This window comes from Vulpes vulpes, chromosome 4 (assembly GCF_048418805.1).
Source record: "Vulpes vulpes isolate BD-2025 chromosome 4, VulVul3, whole genome shotgun sequence".
NCBI lineage: Eukaryota > Metazoa > Chordata > Mammalia > Carnivora > Canidae > Vulpes > Vulpes vulpes.
Window position 1 is genome coordinate 96,420,566 of NC_132783.1, and position 25,090 is coordinate 96,445,655.

The 25,090-nt window shown below is 45.0% G+C and overlaps 1 long non-coding RNA gene across 2 annotated transcripts in view; it reads left to right on the plus strand.

The window, feature by feature from the left end:
* The first annotated feature begins 6,529 nt into the window (after positions 1 to 6,529).
* LOC140598641 (uncharacterized) overlaps positions 6,530 to 25,090 on the plus strand; it is a 44,765-nt gene continuing 26,204 nt past the window's right edge. For both annotated transcript variants that reach the window (XR_012001169.1, XR_012001170.1), the window contains exons 1-2: positions 6,530 to 6,821; positions 7,146 to 7,295. This is a non-coding gene — a long non-coding RNA (uncharacterized lncRNA). The remainder of the gene's footprint in view (positions 6,822 to 7,145; positions 7,296 to 25,090) is intronic.

The following is a 25,090-nucleotide window of genomic DNA, read 5'->3' on the forward strand; positions in this document are numbered from 1 at the left end:
GTTCATCCTCTGTGAATCTCACCGAGCTTTGTAGGCATCACTCCCATAATGCTCCTGAGAAGTAAACTGACAGTTTGTTCAATACGGGAGGATACTGAGATGCTGCAGAGCTACATGAACATGAAATATTGGCAAGTACACTGTGCACATTTCAGAATACATTACACGTCACCGCCAAAAAATTTGTGACAATAATGCACATATCAACGGATTTTTTTTTTCTGGGGCTTGCAGGGCAGAGCTGGTATATCAATCCATTTTCCCTAAAACACAAATCACTGGCATAGCTGACTGAACCCCTGGAGCCCTTGGGAGGTACCACAGAAGTTCATAGCTATTTTCCAATATCTTTGAAGACATGATGGAAATTGTACATTTCCTTACAACCTGGCTGCCAGTCCCACGGTGCTGTGCGCTGGGCTGACAGGATAACCTTCCCTGTAGCACCTTTTACAATTCCTTCTCTCTTTGGAACCATGTATTTGGGAAAGATTTTGCTTTGCCAAGTGAACCATGTAGTACCGTTGAAAATACATTTGTTTTCTGGGTTTCTACTCATCATAAAGACAGAGAAGAGCTTGCTAGAGCTTGTGACTAGAGGAAATGATGAGGACAATGATGGGACCAGACCACAGGGCTTCCCACAGAGTTCCTGGGTCCTCGCAAGTAGATCTGGAAAGTGGAAATGCAAAGTGGTTTTGTACACAAAACAAGCCACAGGTTAGCAACCTTGACTATTGTAACATAATAGTGCCATTAAAGCCTGGAATATTTCCTATCTGAGAAGTTTACTGACCTCTACCTTAGGTGACAGGACGTGAGCTTCAGTGAGGCAGTCTGCTTATTCCACTGAGTGTGACATTCATACATGCTGCTGTCCATGTGTTTAACGACGGGGTATGGTCCCCCCCTCTGATACTGTGCCTTAGTATATGGCACATACAACAGATTACTTTCTTAATTCCAGAGCATCCTGTGACACATCCAGTGATGGGGTTTCTGATAGAATAAGTGCACCGGCAGTGGCTCACACTCTGTGCTTTCTGTGCCAATGCTGCTTTAAGTAGTAGCTGTGTAATAACTCAGCCCTCATGCAACTCTCCCCCATAAGTCACATTGTAACACACCTGACAAGTGAGGACCCTGCAGCCAGAGAAGTTAGTGTGCCAGGGTCACACCTCTGGGGAGGGCCAGTGGGAGGTCCTAACTCTCATCCCTGCCCGGACAGACCCTCCTGAACGGCCATCAGGTGCAGTGATGCAGGTGCTGGAGCATCCGTGGGCTTTGGGGTCAGGTGCACCTGGCCTTACCACCTGCCAGGTATGTGACCTTAGGCATATATGTAGCTTCTGCAGCCTCATCTGCAGGGGGGAAACAACAAAAAGCTACCTCCCGGAGTTGTTCTAGGGCTCCCTGATGCTGTTAGTCGAGGTAGCTCACACTGACATAGGGCTTACCATCTGCCTCGCACTATTTGAAACCATTTATTTACATTAATTCAGTCCTCTTAACCTAGGTGGTAGCCACTACTATCATCCCTTCCTTATAGATGAGGAAACTGAGGCACAGAGAGGTAAGTGCCCTGTTCATAGTCCCCACTGGTAAGTAGTGAAGCCAGGATATGATCCCAGCTGTCTGCTCTAGACTTCATGCCCACAGCAACCACACTCTGGTCACAAACTGAACATCTGTGGTATACTTGAGCCTCAACTTTCCCATTCTTAAAATGGGACCACTGTTTATACCTTCCAGGATTACATGAGATAGTCTGTGTTAAAGGGCTGAATGGGTAGTAGATATTCAGCACAAGTTCGTCAAATAAATGACAAATGTCTTGAGGAGATAGTCTTATCTTTTCTGAACACATTCGGACAATTGCATTGAATCTATTTCTCCCACATCCATCACTGAAGCAGAATTTGGGCTTCCACAGAGGTAAAAACTGGGTAGTCACTTTCTTTACTCCACCCGCAGCTTTGTCCCCCTACATCTATGTAGATGACACCTAGGACTCTTGAATTTCTTTTTGTCTCTCTACAGGTGTTGCATTTGTTACCACTGGCCCATGAGAGACTTCTCTCTGCCCCCAACCCGTCCCTGATAATGCCTATCCCAGGTAGGGCTCGACGTAAGCCTCCCTTCCTCTTGGTGACCCTCCTGACTCTGGCCTGGGCTGGGCTCTCAGGGACCGGCTCTCCCAGCTGCCCTGTCCCGACACATCCCTGCAAGTTTGATGCTTGCTTTCTTGTCAGCTGCCAGCGGGGCACCAGAAGCTCTGGGAGGGCAGGGCTTGTGTGATAGTCTGGGAGGGTACTTCTCAAGCTTTAGTGTTCAGAAAATCCACTTGAGGAGCAAGTGAGGAGCTTTTTGACACATACAGACACTGGGCCCGGCTCCCGAGATCCTGGTTCAGCAGTGCTAGGATGCACCCCAGGAATCACCATTTTCAACACACCAACCCCTCTCTCCCATCACTGGTGGAGGCTGAGAAAGCCCTTGGGGGCGGGACTGGGTCTGCCTGGTCACACTCAGCCCCTATCCTTAGTACCTCAGAGAGGGTGGGGTGGTGGTTAAAAATTCAGAATCCTGGGATCCAGCCCCTTGCAGTCAAAGTTGTTGGGGATCTAGGCTTATTTTTTTCTTCTAAATGATCTCTCTGGCTGCTTTCTTTGCATCCGAAAGCATTGTGGATCACAGTTGTCAGTTGGGAGTGGACATTTGAAGTGGCTTGATTGACAGTTGCTTGAGGGTAGGACCTGTGTTGAATTTTTTTCCTCAATCTTTCCCAGCCCTGGGCAAAGGGCACAGATGAGCTGCAAAGATCCTCCCTGAATTTTCGAGAGGGACGGCTGCTCCCAGCAGGCCCTCAGGGCCTGTTTGTTGTGGTTGATATAAAATGTATACAACACAAAGTGTCACAAATTCACTCTCACAGAATTTACTTCCATTGAAGAAGCAGGAAAAGCAACTAGTGTTTACCGTGCACCTATGAAGCCGGCAGAGCAAAAACCCTGTGTATGAGTTGTGCTGCTCAGCCTGTCTCATAATCCAAGGGGTTGAAGCTAACTTCCCCATTTGACAGATGGAAACACTGAGGTTCAGGCTTGCCTGAAGACTTGCAGTGGATATTGGTGAGCTGGGACCCGAGCCCACGAGCAGCTACCTCCCAAGTCATCTTTCCCTTTGTCTGGGCCACACCACCTTTCCTCCTGAGAGCCCTTTGCTGTAACTTGTATTATGTTCATTTCAGAGATGGGGAAAGTGGCATTAAAGCGGTTTCCTGGTCACCCAGCCAGTGGACGTTAGAGCCAGACTCAAACCTGGGATCCTCAGAGGCTGAATCCTACGTGTTTATCACCCCTGCATGGAGGTGGTGGTGCCGGCATTGACCCTGGCTGCATTCCTAAGTGACCTGAGTGTGTGGCAGACCTGTTCCTCCAGAGCCAGGGGTTCTGGGCTGCCTGGCCACACAGGTCCTCTCTGGAAGATTCAGCCCTGTGGTCTCAGGATTCCTACCTACATGGAAACTGCAGGGTTTCAGGGCCATGCAGTAGGTCTAGGGGCTTTTTAAACAGAAACTGTAGGCAGCTGAAAGAAGCAGAGAAGTGTTTTAGTCTGGGGAATTTGGCTCTAGAGATGCAGACCACCACACTTGGAGTACAGGCTGGTAGCATAAGCCCAGCTAAATACTGCTGATCAGCATGGGGCTTTCTTCATCCCCTCTAACCAAATCATGGTTGCTCTGATTCAAGCCATCCTTTAAAGGAACTGGCGAAAAACAATACTGAACCACTGAATCCCAAGGGTAACAGAATAAACAGATAATACTCACGAGGGAAATTATCCATATGATGGTCAAAGAAGGGCACAGTTAAACAAGGGGTACTGTTTTAGATCCACTAAATAAGTAAAATAAGTGGGAAAATCGTAACTCCCAGTGCTGGTCAGGATGTGGTAAAATTGGCACACATATGTCCTGAGGCTAATGGTGTGAATGGACACAGCACATTTTGAAAAGTAACAGCAAGATGTACAAAAAAGTTTAAAAATGTTGCTTTTTAAAGTCAACAATTTTATTCTCCAAGGAAATAACTTGATAGAAATGAAAAACTGTACACAAAGAGGTTCATCACACCAGTATCTAAAATGGCCAAAGTGGAAAAGAAAAAAGAAGGCCATGCATGCACCCCCAGCGAACATATGCATGTGGATAAGACAGGGACCTGCTGGAAGAGTTTTGTTGCAGGGGCAGCTGATTGGGGTGGGCCCCCGGTGGTCAGGGTGACAACAGTTATAGTGATAGAAAGAGGTGGGAATGGGCTAACGTTGGAGCCGTGGAATAACAGTAATAGTTAACGTTTCTCCAACAGTCACCATTTGTTGCACTATTTTAAACAATCCTATGAGGTAGGTACTTCCATTGTCCTCATGAAGAAGGAGAAGCACAGAGAGATTAAGTAAGTCCATTTGGTTAGTAAGGCCACATCCTTTAGAGCACAGACTTCCTGCTAACGATGCTGCCCCTCAGAGGCTAACAGCTGCCTCCTGCATGTTAGCCATGATGAGGCAACTGTGGTAGGTGCTGCCCATGCCTTTATGGGTTCATTCGCAGTCCAGGAGAGACCCCTGGGGGAGGCTATCGCCTTCTAGATACTGGATATGCCATTGGATAGCAGATTGCAAGGCACATTAGATATTTTATGGCTAAAAAGACAGGCTCAGGGAGGACTAAGTAACCTACTAATTAATGATTTGATTATTAATAAGAGTATTACTTAGTTTTCATATCAGTAGAATATTCATTACAATAAAGTTAATGATGTGGTTTCTGCGCCAGATATCATCTCACCTAAACCCGCATGTCACCTCATTTTTATTGGGTATGATTACTGTTTTCCTCATCCTGTATATGAGTAAATTGATGTTAGGAGCATTTAAGCAGTTTTACCAAGATCACATAGCTAGTTAAAGATTGAGCTGCCCGGATGCCGTAATCTGATCACCTTCCTGCTTCTGTGCGATAGTGGGATAAGATACTGAGTCCCCTGCTGGTTGCAGAGATGCCCAGCTTGTTCCCAACAGGACATCTTTGGGTGGGGGGAGCATCTCTCAGTCAAGCCCAGGAGTGAGCCCTGGGGGATGACCAAGCCCTACAGGTTGGTGGCCTAGGATGCCAGCTGACTGGGCATAGCTGGGGGCTGAGCCAGGCGAGCCGGGCCAGACTGGCCCCGCCGTTCACTTTCCTGTGGCTACTCCCCACTTAGGACCCGTGCCGATGGCGGGAATTCATTGCCAAAATCACTTCTGTTGAGCTTGCAAAATGAGGATGCAAATCATGATGCCTGGGGTTGCAGTGCCGAACTTGGAGCAGAGGCAACGTACCTTCTGGAGTTTGTAGCTCACTTGCCATCGCCCACACTTGTCTGGCAGGTTGGATTTGGTGTGTGCAAGTGAGCCAAGTGGCTGCAGCAATATTTTTGATGCTGGCAGTCACCAAAGCCGGGCTGGTGCCGGAGACAAGCAGCCGGCAGTGTCGGCAGCTGGCAGTCCCATCAACCAGCCAGGGTCCACATCCCTGACATGGCCCGTCTGAGGGTTGAGCAGATGATTGATGCCGGTACAGGGACTCGAATCTTGTGCCCTGCAGAGGCGGGGAGAGCATGAGATTGGGAGTCAGATGTCCCTCTGAATTTCAGCTGTGCCTTGGACATGACCTTGGGCAGTCATTTCTCTGAGCTTTACTTTCCTCATCTGTAAAATATTATCCATAGATGATAGTCATTTCCACCTCACGAGGATTAAATTGGACCACTCATGTGAGGTGGGCCAATCCTGAGGACACAGCACTTCTAGCTATTATCAAAGGTCATCGGCCAGTTTCCCTGGGTTCTTCTCTGTGGCTCTTGATGTATCTGATGACACCAATACCTCCAAAAGGAGGAAAGGAGGAACAAATATGAATCATCCACCTCCACCTCAAAGCTTTTATTTCAATGTTATTGAAATTCATTGTTATTTCTTTCTTTTTTTTTTAGTGATATGGATTTTTTTTTTTTTGGTAAAGAATTTTATTTATTTATTCATGAGAGACACACAGAGAGAGAGAGAGGCAGAGGGAGAGGGAGAAGCAGGCTCCATGCAGGGAGCCCGACGCTGGACTCGATCCCTGCTCTCCAGGATCACACCCTGGGCTTCAGGTGGCGCCACACCGCTGCGCCACCGGGGCTGCCCTCATTGTTATTTCATTCATTGTTACAGAAGTTTAGTTTCTGGGGACCAGAGGGAATTTTCAGTAAAAGAAAGCCCCCCGCCCCCAATACTGTAACGTTTCCTCTGGGTGGAGGAGCACTCAGCAGGGAGACCTGACGACACCGTGGATGTGACTGTTAACATCTCTGGCTCTGACCACTGGCCCCCTTTAGCGGTGAGATTTTCACACAGTGTAGGCCTTGACCCAAAGCCCGCTGAGCCTGCGGAGGTAGTCCAGGCACACTGTCCCAGGTACATGGACAAACATCCAGGCGAATAAACTCGGAGGATCTACAGCGTAATCACAGGGCCAGTCTAGAGGCACCAGGAGGGGTACATAGGTGGCAGGAGTGAGGAATGGTCTGTCCCTTTCAATGACAGGTTGGCTCTGCATGGAGAACTGCTGTAATTTCAGTCTGGTGGACTCTCCCCATGATGGAGCTTTGCATTCAGCACGCATCAGATGGATAAATGCACATAGTGGTGAGAAGATTCTGTTTATAGAGGATGGGCTGGAGACTGGGTCTCCACTCCCTTCTCACCATCTCACGACAGTGCAGGGGTAGAGAGAGGTAAGAGCCCTTGCTGTGACAGCTCTGGGGTCCCCCCTGGTTTGGTACATGGCTGAGAGAGGTACATGGCTACAAGGCTCCAGTCTTCTCTCCTATTCCACAGTGTCATTATTTTAGCACCTTTATTTGTCAGTCCACAGCTTCTGGGAGCCCATAAGGGGAAAATACTTGTTCAATAAATAGAGTCCTCAAATTTCCAATGGTAAGGTAATAGGACCCTCTCTGGGTCTCAGTTGCTCCATAGGTAAAATGAGCTGGTTGACCTCTGAGTTCTCAGTTGCTTTTAATCTCTGATAGACTTCTGTGATTTTTCTGCTTCCCTAGCAACCAACAGCCTCTGTGGACAAGCAGAAATTAACCAGGGTCCACTCCAGTGGCCTGTTGCACTTGATAGCTCTTGGGGTGGTTCCGTCCCAGGCACCCCGGATCCACCAAGGTTGCAAGAGACAGAAACGTGTGTGGCCCACACAAGAGGTAAGGAGAGGTTTGATTAAATTGATTAAATTTCATTTCTAGTCCTGGAGGCTAGGGGAGCAGACTTAACATTTTGCTAAGGGCTTTTTGAAAAAAGAAAAAGAAAATAAACTAACTTATGCTCAGCAACCCTTGCATGCCAGAACTATGTATATATTGTGTTTTCTATCCCTTTCCTTTTCCAGACAAGCTCCTGGAGGCTGAGAGAAGTTTAATAGGATGCCCAAGGTCCCATGGGCAATGAAGGAAGCAGACCTTAGGCTTCTCTTTACTTTCCGTGCCTCAGTTTCCCTATCAAATTGCCAAGACAAAACACAAAGGAGGTTCCTCCCACATAGTAAATGTTAATAAACCTGAGCCTCCCTGATGGCTAGTGATCCTCACGCCTAAAGTTCTCTCCCAGGGAATACCAAAGCTCCTCACCTATGGCCAGACTCACCCAACTCATGTGAACATGCACTGCAAGAGTTCCCACCTTTAAATGAATTTAGTGGCTCAGTCCAAGCAAACAGACAAGAGTCATTTGATCTGCAGATCCTGAGGCACCAACCTTGCAATTTAGGTAAATTCACCTGCAGGAGATTTTGTCTTGGTCTGAACTGTTTTTGTCTAAGGCCAACTCACATCAGGACACAGGGTACAGTTGAACGCACACATGTGTGTGGGCACTGATGGGTCCTATGGGAAGTGTGGGATTTCTGCTTTCATCATAACAGGCTCTGCTCAAGACCCAATCTCATTTTTGTGAATATAGATGCACATACAGGTACATACACAAACTCTCAAAAGGTTAATGGTGATTAGTGAGGATGATGGGCTTGTGGTGGTTGTTTTTTTTTTTTTTTTAATCTGTATATTTAATTTTTTTTTTCCAAAGAAACACATACTGCTTTATAAGGTAAAATAGAATGTAATGGCTGTTCTTTACCAACCCCTCTTTTTTTGTGTGCTGGACATTACACAACGTGCTTTTTCTATATGTTCGCTCTATATGAAGCCTCACAGCCATCTTGCAAGGAAGTGATTATTATTCCCACGTATTTAAGGAGGAAACTGAGACTTAGAAATGCTAGGGAATAAAGATTCATTTGTTACCTCTCCCCAAAGTGGCCCCCAAATCTTTTTCAAATTCGGAGTCCTTCTGCAATCTATCACCAGAGGCCCGCTAATTACCTCTGGCCCTCTCCCTTTCTTGTGAAGCCTTCCATGCAATTGAGAGCCCACCTCGCCCACACAGTCCCCTGGGAAGAAGTTTGGAGAGTCCCAGGGGGCTCAGAGATATGTACTGCATCGCAGAGGCCTGCTGGGCCTGGACAACATGGCCTGGTTGATGCTATCCTGGTAAAGGGAGCTGAGGCATGAACAGCCTGTGAGCACAGAGGCCTGGATTTCCACAGATGCTGCCTGAGATTGGGGTGGGTGGGTGTAGGTGGTGGGGGCCCCAGGTAGGAGGATCTGGTAGGGTAACCCAGAGCTGGCCTGCCCTCGTCCCATGAAACTCTAGATGTAGAGCTCGAAGTCAGCTGGGGGTGGGAGTTACCTTCTTAGTTTGGTTTTCTAGGGCTGGCATCAAACGATTTTTAAAAGCAGAGTTGGTGGGCAGCCTGGTTGGTTCAGTGGCTTAGCACTGCCTTCAGCCCAGGGCGTGATCCTGGAGACCTGGGATCGAGTCCCACATTAGGCTCCCTGCATGGAGCCTGCTTCTTCCTTTCCCTGTGTCTCTGCCTCTCTCTCTCTCTGTGTTCTCATGAATAAATAAATAAAATCTTTCAAAAATAAATAAAAAAAAATGAAAGCAGAGCTGTAGCAGAGATTGCATTTGGTTTGGCCCGGTGGGGACAGGTGGTCTTTGGGGTTATTTTGTGTCTCATCTACCTGGAGTCCCGCTGACTGCAGTCGTAAACTGGGAGCACTGGTCCATACTTCCCTGGGCCGATGTGAGGGTTAAAGGAACAAGATGACATCAAGAGTCTGGGCAGATTATAGGGGCTAAGTAAATGTGAGTAGAATCTGCTTCATGCTCACCGTCTAATAGGGGTGGACAGGCCCAGAAATACTCAGATGCTTCTAGCATGAAACGTGCCATGCGAAGAGGGGCATGGAGGCTGAGAAGCTCAGAGGTGGGAGTCTGGGGTAAGAGGATGTTTTTTTTGGGGGGGTGGGTGGGTGGGCATAGAGGTTTCATAGAAATACAGAAATAAAACTAAACCATATACAGGAATAGTAATGATCCGTGGAGCATCTACCAGTTCTAGGCAACGTCCTGACCCTTATAAATATCATCTTGTTTCCCTGTCACAAGCCCAGCGGTTGATATTATTTTCGGAGGCAAAGGTCACAGCAGAAGCCAAAGGACAGAGGTAGCCTACAGGGGAATCTTGAGTAGTCCTGAGCTGCCTTCTCCTGTCTGTTAATCCCCCCGTAGGTGGTACAGTCTGTCTCCAGGCTCCCAGCCGGAGGCTCTCAGCCTTGGCACGGCTGGCATTTTGGGGTGGGGTCATTCTGTGTGTGGGGGCTGTCATGTGCACTGTAGGTAGTAGGGTGTCCCTCAGCATCCTTCGATGCCCTCCTCACTGGAAACTAGTAGCATTCCTCCTCCACCTGCCCCCAGATGACAGCCAAAAATATCTCCAGACATCGACTCAAGTCATCTAGGGGCAAAATCCCACAAGAACTGCTGCTCTAAATACAATCTATCCATGAATGATGTCAAATGAATGTCCAACCCAAACTGAGTTCCACGTTCACATAACCGGCTACTTACATAACAGCTTCGCTTGGGTGCTTCTCAGCTCTCTTGAACTTAACATACTCAAAATGGAACTCCTGGTCTGCTTCTGATTTGTTCTCCCTGCATCAAGTTTGAACAAACCAACTGAAGACATTTTCATTTGCTCATGGGCTCAAATAAGAAACGTCAAACGTATCTTCCTTTTTCCTAACCTCACATCCAATATATCGGCAAGGTCTATTCAATTTCCTGAATATTTCCTGAACCCGTGCATTTTTTCCTATTGCACCCCTTGTCCTCAGCCAGCCAGCCTCTTCTGTCACTCAGCACCATCTGTACTGCTCTGACTGTTCCCACTGCTTGCTTTCTTTCAGTCCATTCTCCAAATAACAGCCAAAGTGGTCTCTTTCAGGCAGAAATCCAAATACATCACTTCCCTGCCTAAAATCCAAACTTGTAACCACAGCCTTTGAGGCCTTACTTGTTCTGGGCCCAGACACCTTTTCCAGTTTAGGATTTTGAGATTTTCCCAGGTAGCTCAAGGATAAGTGAAAGTAAGTTCGTTTATTTTCCCCATGTTCCTGCCATGAGGTCCTACCTTCAAAGGTGCTCAATATAGTAGAACAACAACATATAGAACTGGGACATCAGTGATAGTGTGGCATAAAGAGTCAGAGAGCCCTGAGAACCCTGACAGGAACTAACCCAGTCTAGGAGATCATGGAGGACTTCACGGAGGAAGTGCCGTTTGAAAAAGGTTGAAAAGAGAAACACACCCATAAGGGTATGACCATGTTGGAGGAAATGTAGTTCAGGGTTGCTGAAACATAAATTTGTGAGAAAGGAAGTAGTGACAGAGGTAAGCCTGGGGTGCTGGGGGTAGCTGATGACTTAATAAAAAAGGCTGTGCAGAGTGTTCAACTCCAAAGAGTAGTCATGGTCATGCTGAAAGATGGATCAAATCTTAAAAAAGCCAAGCCACTACCCAAAGTCACAGAACTAGAAAGAGGCAGAGAAGGGGATCACACTCAGGTCACTCAGATTCAGGTCTACACACTTCCTTCCCTGTCATTGATATGGAAGTCACACTGGACAGGACAAGTAGGCAAATGGCCTTAGGGAAGCTGGATGAGGGCTATGTGGTCAGAGTCAATACCATCCTATGTATAAGAAAGAGAATGATCAGAACATCTGGTTTCAGCTTATAATACAAACATAAATTTTGATTTTTTAAAAAGATTTTATTTATTTATTCATGACAGAAAGAAAGAGAAAGAGAGAGAGGCAAAGACACAGGCAGAGGGAGAAACAGGCTCCCTGCAGGAGCCCAATGTGGGACTCGATCCCGGGACCCCAGGATTACAACCTGATTACAAGTTGAGCAAAGATGCTCAACTGCTGAGCCACCTGGATGTCCCAAATCTTGATCTTTTATAATAATGTAAGGATTGGGGCACCTGGGTGGCTCACTCAGTTAAATATCTGACTCTTGATTTTGGCTCAGGTCATTATTTCAGGGTGATGAGATTGAGCCCCTTGTTGGGCTCCATGCTCAGCAGGGAGTCTGCTGGAGACTCTCTCACCCTCTCCTTCTGCCCCTCTCCTTGCTCACTCTAATTCTAAAATAAAAATAAAAACATTAAAAAATAATATAAGGATTGACAATTAATTCAAACATTTCAGAAGCATGGTGGACCAATCCAAACATGTTTGTGGCTTACCCTTAGTCCATGGCCACTGTTTGAGACTTTGGCAGACATTTCCCAGGATTGCCTTCAGGATGGGTCTATATAGGTTATAAAACAATAAATAGTTAGAAAGAAAGATAGGTAGATAGCTAGAGGGATGGATACATAGAGAGATGACAGATGGAAATCATAGGGATAGTTATCACTTGTTTTAGGGCTGAGAAGCTGAGGCACAACGATGAGAGTTCATGCAACTCAGATAGGCGGAGCAGGGTCTTGCCCTCAGCATCCTTTTTACTGCATCTCCTTGCCTCTCCACCTGGGAAGCTGCGGTCTTAAGGTAGATGTCTTATTCTTTTTCACACAACATTTGAACAGCCTTCCCCTGTTTGAAGACTCCTGCACCTTTGGGACAGAATCCACACTTCACTATAAAAATACTGGAAATGCCAGGCTCTTTTTCTAGACTCACTTGTACATAGTACTAGATTTGTCCTTCAAGTGGACCGACCCCAGATTTTGAATGGCAACCTAGAGACACAAAAAGGTAGGATTGTGCCAAATCTTTTGTGAAGATGGGTGGTAGCAAGGGTGCCAGCTTCACCTAAGGTCTAGCTCTGTTGTCATTACCCCTAATATTGGCAGTGTAAGCCACAAGGCCTGTCCCCAGCAGTGGCTGCTATGAATTGGTGCTTTACTGGGTCAACAGTGTACAGTGATTCAGAGAAATTGTCCTTGGCTCCACAGCATCTGTGCCCAGGTCTCCAGCTGTCTTTGAGATGCAAGAAGTATCCTATATCCCTTTTTGGGGGAGGCAGGTGGCTTTAATTAGTCAGAGCCAGTGACCATCCAGGTCCCTGGTACCAGAACCATAGAAAAAGTTATAAGAGATTACTGAGAGCTTCGCTTGGTGAGTTTTTCTTCTTTCAACACTTCACTTACCAATTTTCCATTTAGCAATCACTGACAACAGTTTTCTGATTGCCCATGATACTGTATTCTATTTACAACTCCATCTGTGGGGAGGGAAAAAATCCTCGTGAATTCCTTGAGTGATGGCCTTTGCATAATTTTGCTTTGCCTTCTTGTTCTTATGATTGCTGCCCCTCTAAATAGTCACGTAGTAGTGATCGTCTTTCTTTGCAGATCACAGGGGCTGAGTCTCCTCTTTGAAGGTGCTTCATTTTTATGGAGTGTGGATGGTCACATAGCTTCAGCTTGCTCTTTCATTAAACATTTGTCCCTTTGTTTTCCAAAAAGATATATATACTTTCTTTGGGAACACTGTGCCAGTCAAGACAGGCTAGACGATGTTACGGTAGCAAGTGATCCTAAAATCCCAATGTCTTATGAGAACAAAGGTTTATTACTCTCCATACTGATCAGACAGATTCTATCCAGTCTTGACTCTGAGACCCAGCTCATGGAAAACTGCTGGCTGGAACAGTGCCAGATGTACAGCAGGAAGAAAAGAGGTTCAGGAAATCATGGGCTGATTCTTAAAGCTTTTCCCAGGAAATGACTCAATACTTGCTTCCCACTGTCATGCACCAGAGAAGTCACACGGTTTACTTCCAAGTTCCAGAGAGTGGAGGTGTACTGTCCTCCCACAGGGAAGGACACACACACACAGAAAGTCCACTCTTTCAGCCACTAGGTAGCTCGTTCCTTTACTCTACCTCAAGCAGAAACATGCAACTCTTCCTTAAGGGGGACAACTCAAGGGTTCCCCTAATGCTCCACCCAGTCACTGCTTCAAATGAAAAGTTCAGGATCTCTGGGGATGGGTCTCCACCAGATATGGAACCCCTGGGTCCAGGGAGCAGTGGTCATAGTTGGTTTTCTTTAGAATGGGACCCTGGGACAGGGGTACATTATGAATGATTTCTCTGGGAAGTGAAGGATACTGATAGAGGATTGGAGAAGCAAGACAAGGACCAGAAGGCAGTGAACAGAAGGCATGAGCTAAATCTCATTAGAGAAATTATGGGAGTCAGTGAAGGGACACACCTCAGAATTATCCCACTTCATGGACAAGGAACCTTGGGAACTTACGTGCTGACTCCTACCGGTGACTGGTTGAGGGTGCTTCCAGGGAAGTTGAATTCCTCAGCACATCTGGACTGGAAGCTGGGCAGAGAAAGCCCTCAGGACAATAAATTCAGGCAATACATTTGGAATTTGGTAGGTGTGTGCTGACAGAGTTAGAGGTGGGGGAACAGGAATGGGACACCAAAAGCATCACACATCAGTGAACCCAAAAGATGAATTATGTGTTTATTTCTACCCCCAAAGCAATGGTGAAACAGGATAGGATAATTCCAATAAATACTCTCGTTTGGAACGAAAAGAATGGGAAGTGCACAGCAGTCACTGGTCCATAGCAATTCTGTAATCCTGTATGACAGACATTATCAGATTCCTAGCTGGGGATGGGACAGTCCTCACCCATTCCTTGACTTTCTAGGATTCTTTTTTTTCTGTTTTAAAAATATTTTATTTATTTATTCACGAAAGACACACACACACACACACACACACACACACACACACACACAGGCAGAGGGAGAAGCAGGCTCCATGCAGGGAGCCCGATGTGGGACTCGATCCCAGGACCCCAGGATCACACCCTGAGCCAAAGGCAGATGCTCAACCACTGAGCCACCAGGTGCCCAACCTTCTGGGATTCTTATATTCTCTTTCTTAGATGCAGCTGAAGAGGGCTTTGGAGAACCTGCTCTCAAGTGGGGGTGAGCAGCTCACTCCTCTGCTTCCTTCTGGAGAAGACTGAGGACCTACAGGTCATTTTGAGTCTGGCACTGTCACAATCTTTTTTTGTCTACAGTGATGGGTCATTTGACTTCAAACTCTCCCCAAAACTCAGCTGGTATATTCCGGTCAACAGCATGTGCCAGTGGCACTCACAATTCTTTTTGAGACATGACGTTTCACTCAACATTTAATTGTGGGTGTCTTGAGTTTGTCAGCTTTCTGAGTGAGAGCCACACCCTTCAGATCTTTTCCCTGAGACATTTGGTCCAAATAAAAAAATTTATTAGATGCCATGTCAGTTTTCCACTGCTGTTGAACAGATGACGAGACTCTTACTAGCTTAAAACAACACATGTAATCTCATGGTTCTGTAGGTCAGAAGTCCGTGCATGACATGGCTCCATTCTCTGCTTAGGGTCACACAAGGCTGACCTCAAAGCTTCAGCAGGACTGTGCACCTTTCTGGAGCTTGGGGTCCTCTTCCAAGCTCATTATGGTCTAGAGAAAATCCAGTTCTATGTGGTTGTAGCAGTGAGGTTCCTATCTTTTTGCTGGCTATCACCCAGGAATCGCTTTCAACTCCTAGAGGCTGTCCTCAGGTCCTCACATGGCAGCTTGCTTCCTTGAAGCCAGCAAAGAAATTTCTTTTTCTTTAAATCTCTCAAATCCCCTTTAAGGGTTCATCTGATTATCAGGATCACCCAGGAAAATCCCCATTTTGACAAAATCAAAGTCTTCTGGTGAGGGACCTTAATTACATTTGTAAAACCTCTTTTGTCACATAGTTCAAGAAAATTTTGGGAGTGACATCTCCTGAGATTCACAGTTTCTTTTCTTTTCTTTTTTTGTATGTTCTTTTTATTGGAGTTCGATTTGCCAACATATAGTATAACACCCAGGGCTCATCCCGTCAAGTACCCCCCTCAGTGCCCGTCACCCAGTCACCCAACCCCCCCGCCCACCTCCCCTTCCACCACCCCTTGTTCGTTTCCCAGAGTTAGGAGTCTCTCATGTTGTGTCACCCTCTCTGATATTTCCCACTCATTTTCTCTCCTTTCCCCTATAATCCCTTTCACTATTTCTTATATTCCCCATATGAGTGAAACCATATGATGTTTGTCCTTCTCTGATGGACTTACTTCACTCAGCATAATACCCTCCAGTTCCATCCACACCAAAGCAAGTGGTGGGTATTCGTCCTTTCTAATGGCTGAGGAATATCCCATTGTATATATAGACCAAACCTTCTTTATCCATCATTTGTCCATGGACACCGAGGCTCCTTCCACAGTTTGGCTATTGTGGACATTGCTGCTATTAACATCGGGGTGCAGGTGTCCCGGCGTTTCACTGCATCTGTATCTTTGGGGTAAATCCCCAACAGTGCAATTGCTGGGTCGTAGGGCAGGTCTATTTTTAACTCTTTGAGGAACCTCCACACAGTTTTCCAGAGTGGCTGCACCAGGTCACATTCCCACCAACAGTGTAAGAGGGTTCCCTTTTCTCCGCATCCTCTCCAACATTTGTTGTTTCCTGTCTTGTTAATTTTCCCCATTCTCACTGGTGTGAGGTGGTATCTCATTGTGGTTTTGATTTGTATTTCCCTGATGGCAAGTGACTTGGAGCGTTTTCTCATTTGCTGTTGGCCATGTCTACGTCTTCCTCTGTGAGATTTCTGTTCATGTCTTTTGCCCTTTTCATGATTGGATTGTTTGTTTCTTTGCTGTTGAGTTTAAGAAGTTCTTATAGATCTTGGATACTAGCCCTTTATCTGATACGTCATTTGCAAATATCTTCTCCCATTTTGAAGGGTGTCTTTTAGTTTGGTTGACTGTTTCTTTTGCTGTGCAGAAGCTTTTTATCCTGATTAAGTCCCAACAGTTCATTTTTGCTTTTGTTTCCCTTGCCTTCATAGATGTATCTTGCAAGAAGTTGCTGTGGCCAAGTTCAAAAAGGGTGTTGCCTGTGTTGTCCTCTAGGATTTTGATGGATTCCTGTCTCACATTTAAATCTTTCATCCATTTTGAGTTTATCTTTGTGTCTGGTGTAAGAGAATGGTCTACTTTCATTCTTCTGCACGTGACTGTCCAATTTTCCCAGCAGCATTTATTGAAGAGACTGTCCTTTTTCCAGTGGATAGTCTTTCCTGCTTTGTTGAATATTAGTTGACCATAGAGTTGAGGGCCCATTTCTGGGTTCTCTCTTCTGTTCCATTGATCTATGTGTCTGTTTTTGTGCCAGTATCACACTGTCTTGATAATCACAGCTTTGTAGTACAACCTGAAATCAGGCATTGTGGTGCCCCCGGCTCTGATTTTCTTCTTCAATATTCCCCTGGCTATTTGGGGTCTTTTCTGATTCCACACAAATTTAAGATGATTTGTTCCAACTCTCTGAAGAAAGTCTAGATTCACAATTTCTGCAAACATTTGAGTGAAGGGGATTATACAGTGTGTGTGCACACATGCCAACTTAATCAGAAAGTCAGCTTAATTCTGGGGCCCCACAGGAAGCTGTTCTGGCTCTGTTCTTGGGCTGGCCCTCCCCAGAGGCTATGTTTTCATCAGCCTTAGCTGCTCAAAGACCTCAGCTTTGTCTTGTTCTGTTTGGATTTGAGAAGGAGCAGCTCTTCAAAAATATATAAGGTCTTGAGTTTCTGGTCTTTTTGTCATGGGTCAGTCTTGACAAAAAGTTGGCTGATTCTTTGTGATCTCATTTATTTTTTGGAGTATTTTATTACTTGCTACAAAGACTCATCAAGGCACACTGCTGAAATTCCATCTGCCTCCTTTTTAGTTTAAAGTCACAGCTCCTTGGGGCTATTCCCTGTCTTCCAAGTTATGGCAGGTAACCGTTTTGACCAATTGTTTCACCACTGAATTACACAAATTGTCATCCTTGCAGTGTTGATGCTGAGTATTTTAGGTTTTGTAGAAGGGATCCCACTTCAGAACAGATTTATTTGTTAGTAGAACAGGCTGGGTGTGCGGCGCATAATAGATGACTTATAAATCTCAGTGGCTTGCCATGAGAAAGTTTCATTGCCTGCCCCTGCAACATATTCATCCTGGGTTAGCTGCATCCTCACTCTGATACCCACTAATGGAGCAGCCTATGGAAGGGACAGTTCCTGTTTTGTGGCAGAGGGGAAAAGAGATACAGGCAATCATGCTAGGTTCTTAGAACTTCTGCCTGAAGTGACAAATATTACTCCTGCCCATATTTCATTGTCAAAACCAACTTAAGTGGACACCCTTCTATTCAACAGGATGGAGGTGTGAAGACGATGGAGATGGGTACTCCCACTACAAGGTTGGGAGTGAAATTAGTATATGAGTAAACAGGAATGTAAACTCATACTCCAAGTGCCCTGTGAAAGGGCATTTTTATCTCTCTTCAGGACTAGAGCTTTTTCACTTGCTGTCTCTCCCTTCAGTATCTCTATTGAGAAATATGCTTTTGGAATTTGGAAAGCAGGACTGGGATCCTCCTTTAAGAGGAGGTTGGGTAGAGTCATCTGGTTTGACTGGCATTTCCTAATCTTTGTTCCCTGCAGGATTTGGGCACTGTTAAGCCCCCTGACTCTTTATCCACATGACACGGCATTCCAGGGGATGACATGCACTCCGATCACTTTACAGTCTTTGTCTCTCTTGAGTTGACATGTCAGATTTATGTAACTTGTATGCATTTGACCTCTTGTTTTCAGTCAAGAGAGAGGACTTAGGTGTTAAGTTGCTTGAGATCTTGGTTGCTTTTGTAACATCTGTGGCCTAATTGGTAGTTCCAGTGGCCAATTTTCCAAAGCCCATAGAGAAATATCATGGCTGTAACTGCTTTCTGTATTGATAGGATGATGGACAACATATTAGTCAAGGTCCAGTCAGGGGAGGAGGAACCATATGGATGTAGGGTAGGTGTTCTTACAATGGGAAGCCCAGTGGATTGAGGGAGGATGATACACAAGTGCCTCGTGGTGAACAGAAAAGCTCTGTCCACGTTGATGTTTGAGCTGAGCTTCAAAGTTGAGAAGTTTGCCAGATGGAAGAGGTAAGAGTTAGGGGGCCGAGACTGGGAATTCTGGACAGAGCACAATAAGTATGGAGACCTGAAAAGCAGTTTAGCATGGTGGCTAAGAGTTTAGGTTTTAGAGTTAAACTGGTTTGCGTTTGAATACCGGATCTGATGCTTACTGGCTGAGCAGCCATGGATGAGTCACTTCAGTCCCCTGAGCCTGGGTATCCTCTCATGGAAGATGGTGTTTTTTCAACCTCAAAGGAGTGTTATGAAAATTAAAAGAGATAATGCAAATCATTTGTTCCCCAAATCATCAAAAAATGACCAAAATTGTGTTTAATAAAGGCATATAAATATAATAGAATAAGGTGTTACTAGAAAAAGGGAGTAGAGGCGGCCCTGGTGGCATGCAGGGAAGAAGAGGTGGCCTCATGGACTGTGGTGGTCTCGGTGGGATGTTCAGAGGTGGCCGCAGTGGAGACAGAGGGGGCTTCTGTGGTGGCTGGGGCATGGACCCAGGTGGCTTTGACGGAAGAAGATGAGACGGTCTTGGTGGGCACCCTGGACCTTTGATGGAACAGATGGGAGGAAGAAGAGTGGGTGTGGAGGACCTGGAAAAATGGATAAAGGCGAGCACTGTCAGAAGCGCAGAGACCGGCTCTACTAGATGCAGAGACCCCGCAGAGCTGCATTGACTACCAGATTTATTTTTTAAACCAGAACATGTTTTAAATTTATAATTCCATATTTATAATGTTGGCCACAACATTATGATTATTCCTTGTCTGTACTTTGTTGTGCCCAAGATTGCGAATCTGAGAAACCACCAATGAGCCCACACCGAAGCAAGCACAGGAGGGTTTATTTACAAGCTCGAGCTTGGGTCCAAGTATACCCCACACAGCGGAGCAGGGACTCGGGCCCGAGGTTAAGAGGCGTAGCAATTTTATAGGGGCCCGTGGCAATGGGATTGTAACACACACAGAAAGTTGCAGTCTTGTCGGTCCACACGCAGGTGGCCAATTGAATCATGATTCACCGTATAGTGACCATTTGAACTGGCCTATCACTCTGGTCAGAATTGGAGCGCATGTTTGGCGGGCAAAAGGCGGGGTTTACATTCTTTGGTGGATAGGGGTTCCGCATTCCTATATGAGCCGGTTTCCGGTAAGGGTGTGCTCAGCGGCTCAACTAGGGTGGGGCAGCGCCCTAAGCAATAAGCAGGTCATGTGGGGGTCATACATGAGATGGTGGGTGTAGCACAAAATGGAGTTAGTCCTACTCTGCTTGTCCAGGGGTAGGGGATTTTTGTTAAATTCCTTGGTTCCCACATACTTCAGTATTTTTCACCATTTGTGAAGAAACATTAAAACAAGTTAAATGGTAGTGTGCTGAGGTTTTTTTTCCCTTCTTTTAAAGATGGTTGTTTAAAGACTAAACAATGGGAACCCCTTGTAAGCATGCTCAGTGGAGAACCAAAAGGGCCTCTAACTGTAACAATGTTCATGTTTCTGATTTTTTTTAAAAAAATAAAATTCCAAATGTTTATAAACAGTTAAAAAGAAAAGAGAGAGGAAAAAAGAAAGAAAGAAAGAAAGGAAGGAAGGAAGAAGAAGAAGAAGAAGAAGAAAAAGAAAGAAAGAAAGAAAGAAAGAAAGAAAGAAAGAAAGAAAGAAAGAAAAAAAAAAAAAGGGAGTAGATTTGTGTATGGGTAGGGCAAATGTAGGTCTCAATGCTCCAGGGTTGGAAGAAGCAGGTGACAGAAGATGAAGCTAAATGTGTTAAGTTGTAAAGTCTCAAGTATCTTTAGAGATAAGAGTTTTGGGTTTGATATAAAGACAAAAAAAACAAAAAAGAATAATGTAAGTAGCTAACAAGACACACAATGTGATCAAACCTGGGCCTAGAAAACTCATTCTGTAGCAATGCAGGACATAAACTGGAAGTAGGGACCAGTTAGGAGCCTGGCATCATGACCAGGTGAATGATGAAGTGGCTTGATCCAGGGCAGGGCCATGGCCATGGGGATGCTGACCCACTAGAGATTCAGAATAATGTGTTATGAAATCAAAGACTGATGAGAAGAAAACCCACCTGTGTCCTCTTGAGGGACCCCAGCACGCTCAGCTTCCAGAAGCCACTATGTTCCCTTGAGGCTGTACTCAGCTTGCGGCCACATGGATCACTTTCACAACACGGCAGCTTACTTCTCCAGCATCATTTAGGGAGGGTCTCTCCCACCCAGTCTGCTAAAACGACATCTTTTATAATCACACAAGTGATCCTGTTGCCTTTGCCATGTCCTGTTGGTTAGAAGCAAGTCATGGGTTCTTCTGTACTTGATGGGGAGGGCACTATACTCAGGTGTGACCCAATGGGGTGATCACTCAGGGTGTATCAACTAGATTTTGTCACAGCAATCGTGAGTAGTCAGTGCACAATAAATATTTGTTAAAGAAGTAAATGACAAAGAGTGAATCTGGTGAAAGGAGGTCTAGGGAAACCCAACAGGACTTGAGTTTTCATACCTTTGCAGTATTTATTCACATGGCATATGGGTTTGTTTAAAAGAGAGATACCAGAATGAACTCATATTCTTGGATCTTCTCATCCTGTGTTTCTCCTTGGATAGAGGGCAATCATGCACAAAATTGGGCAGCCAGGCCTTGGGGTGGGGGTAGGAGTGTAGACTGCTTTGTGCAGGGAATACTATTGTTCCACCCAGGTAAATGCCAAGGGAATGGGGGCAAGTTTCCTAACATTACTACACTTGCTGTGTGCAGTCAGCACCATTGGTATAATGAAGACAATGATTAGAGTGGATTTCCACAATTACCACATCAGCTCCACTTAATGAGATACAAAAGCCTAGATGCCCAGGGCAACCCAGTTCCTTCTGTGGCTGGTTTTCCCTTTTCTCTACCCAAATTAATTTTTCTTTTTGCAAGCCCTTCCTGGGAAAGTCAGTTATAATCTGAGGTGCCATCTGTCTTTCTGGCTCCAAGCCAAACAACTTCATTAAAAATTGGGAGAGGCTTTCCTGCTCTGTTCTCAGCTTGTACCAAAGCGGATGGGAAGGAGTGGTCAGGGAAGGAGCGTCTTGGAAGGAGGGCCAGAGACAAGGATTTGAGTACACATGATTTTGGGGAAGTGGCCCCAGCAAATCCCAGTAGGGAAGTGGAGAAGTGAGGCAGAGGAGGGAAAGAAGCTCATGTATGAGGGTGCATTTATGAGCTGGTTACCATTGTCTGTTGCTGAGGGACAAGCCCGCGAGTCACTCCGAGGAACTGTAGACATGCTGCAGAGTTGTCTCGGTCCAAAGGCAAGAAAGCAGGAGTATTGATCACCAGTTCTTGTCCATGAATGCTTGAGGGAAGCCTCCAAGGGCGTGTTTCCCATGGCTCTGCAGCCCACATGTAGGACCAGCAGAAGGTTGCATTGTAGGTGCAGGTGCTGATAGTAAGAAGCCCATGAGTGTGCACAGGTAAAGTGAGTGCTTGTATCATGAGACTATGACAGATCAGCGGTGGGGCTGCTAGATGAAGTCATGAAGTCTCAGGTGGTCAATATTGACAGTCCTGCTAGGTCTGTAGGCAGGGAGGAAACACAGATCTGTAAAAATAGCCTTTTTTGTTGTGTTGCTGGATTCCATGTGCCAATATTTCATTAAGATTTTTTTGTATCTTGTGCTCCTGAGAGATTGATCTGTAATTGTCTTTGTTTTGCTTTGGTATTAAGGTAACACTCATTAGATGAATGATGAAGTTTACCTCTCTTGTCTATTTTCAGAAAGAGTTTGTATAGTGTTTTCTTCTTTAAATGATTGATAGAATTCAAGAGACAAGCTATCTGGGCCTGGGCTTTTCTATGTGGGAAGATTTTTAATTGCAAATTGAATTTATTGACTTAATATATTTCTATTCAGATATTTGATTCCTTCCTGAGAGACTTTGGATAATTTGTGTCTATCTAAGACTGTGCTCATTTCATCTAAGCCACATTGGTTGGCATAAAGTTGATTTTCCTTTCTTCATTTCTGACTGGCAATTAAGTCTTTAAAAAAAATTTTTTTTCTTAGTCATTCTGGCTAAAAGTGCATCCATTTTGTTGATCTTTATGAAGAACTGATGTTTGGTTTCATTGATGTCCTCTTCTTTTTTCTAGGTTATTGACTATTTTTCTAGTTGATTTCTAGTTTATTGCTCTTCTAGTTACTAGTTACTTTTTTTGTTTATTCTTCCTTTTCTAGCTTCTTGAGGTAGAACCTTATATTATTGATTTTTGATGTATTTTTCTTTCTCTATATTTTTAACTATAAATTTCTGTCTAAAGTATCGGAATAGGTTTGTTGTATTTTTCTTTTCTTTTTTCAGTTATTGTACCATTTTTGGGTAATTTTTTATTTTTCTGTTGGGGTTCTTCATTTGCTGAGCCACTACCATCGTATGTATTTTTTGTACATAGTTTCATTAAATTCTGTGAATCTTATTTATAATTGCCTTTTTGATGTTTTGGTTTGGTAAATATATCTAAAGAAAGCTCCTGCAGTTCTTTGCATGTCTCAGTATCTGGTGGAAATGAAACACTTTAGATAAAATATTGCATGACTCTAGATTATGTTTTGTTTTCTGGAGAGTGGTTAATTTTTAAAAAGTAATTTCCCTGAAATGGGAATCCAGGGCTATGGAATCCATCTCTATCCTGCAACAGGCAGCCACTACTACTTTCTGTTCTTGGTTTTATGTATTAGTCTTGCTTTCCAGGGGCATGCCTGTGTCTGCATCACTGAGTGGTCAATGATTTGGGTACAGGTTGTGCTCAAATACCCCAGACCCTAAGCTCCCAGTCTATGCTGATTGGTACCTGTGTGTTGGTTGGGGAATGCACTCAGAGTTGCGGGCAGTTCTCAAGTTTCTCTAGTTTTTTACTTTCTGCTGTGCTTTTTTGGTATCTCTTGAACACGTGAATAGTTTTTTTCCATCAGCCAGCAATGTGTAGAGAGCTCATGTCAATCCTTCTATAGCCTTCCCATGGCCAGGACTGTTTCTCTTTTATTCATTGCTATATCCCTGCAACCTAGGAGAATGCCTGATATGTAAGAGATGAAGTTCAGGAAATATTAGCTTAATAAACAGATAACTGTTTCAAAATTGGATCCAGAAAGAAGCTTGATTTTTCATTTGTGTGTCTCCAACTCGAAGCATAGAACGTGACCCAGAAGGGTCACACACTCATACATTAGTGATTGCAAAACTACCCCCATCCTCGATGAGCAGCGGTTTGGATAGAAGGGTTCTATGAGTAAGCTGTACCAAATATTCAACCGTCTCTATTTTGAACAATAACTTCAGGAGTGCAGTAAAATAGGGAGAGCAAATCAGTGCATCTTATGAGCCTGGAATGACCTTGATATCAAACTGAAAAAGCAGTTTGAGAAAGGAAAACTGCAGGCTGGCTGGCCTCACTTTATAAACATAAATGGAAATAGTCCTAAACAAAATATTAGTATATGAATACTAATTTTTAAAAATGACTTTTAAAAATCAGATGTTTTGGAAACAGGCCCAGGATCAGCTACTTGAGCTCTGCCACGTGTAACTGTGTGGCCTTGGGAAACAATCTCTCAGAGACTTGGTTTCCTTATTTAGAAGATGAGACCAGTAAATTCTCTCTCATTTATCCATGCTCCCATTCATTCTATTTTTATTAGAGTACTCATGTGCCATCTGTTGCCTGTTGTACTGGTGACCAGAGTCAGTGCACTTACTGCCATGGTGGTCTGTGAAGATTGAGTAAGTGGAGAGGTATTAACACAGCACCATGCCTGGCACAGAGCAGTGCTTAGAGAAGGTGGATTCTTTGCCCACATCTAGTCTTCCAGACAAACTCAATAGTCACTAGCTCATTTCCATCCTCATACTCGTCTTGAAATGTCATCTCCCAAGGCAACCCATCCCTGCTCATCCTATCCCATCTCATCCCATCTGATTTTCTTCATAGCATTTTCCAATTTTGAAAGTTATCTTTAAAATATTTTCCCCTTGGGACTCTCCGGTGGCTCAGCAGTTAAGCACCTCCCTTCAGCCCAGGTCGTGATCCTGGAGTCCCAGGATCAAGTCCCACATCGGGCTCCCTGCACGAAACCTGCTTCTCTGCCTCCTCTCTCTGTGTCTCTCATGAATAAATAAATAAAATCTTAAAAAAAAATTTCCCCCTTTACCATTAATGTCCCTGTTGGAAAACATAAGCTTCATGAGAGCAGGGTCCTGTTTCCTTTATTCTCTGCTGTGTCCCTGGCACCTGGAAGGGTGCTTGGCACATAGACGTGCTCCACAAAGAGGTTGTGAAATGACTGAGTATCTGTGTCTTTTGCCACCCTGTAGCTCGGTGCCAGACCCAGAGATGGGTCAAGAGCCGGAGCTCAGAAAGCATGTGGAATGAAATTCTTGCGTGGCAGCCACTGGGTCTCCCTCCCAACTGGTTGCCACGTAAACTGCTTCTCCACAAAGATCTGCAGGCTGGAGAGATGTTGGGTGTGACGTTAGCATGTGTGTTGGCTCTGTAGTTGTGCCAAGGCTTCGTCCTTA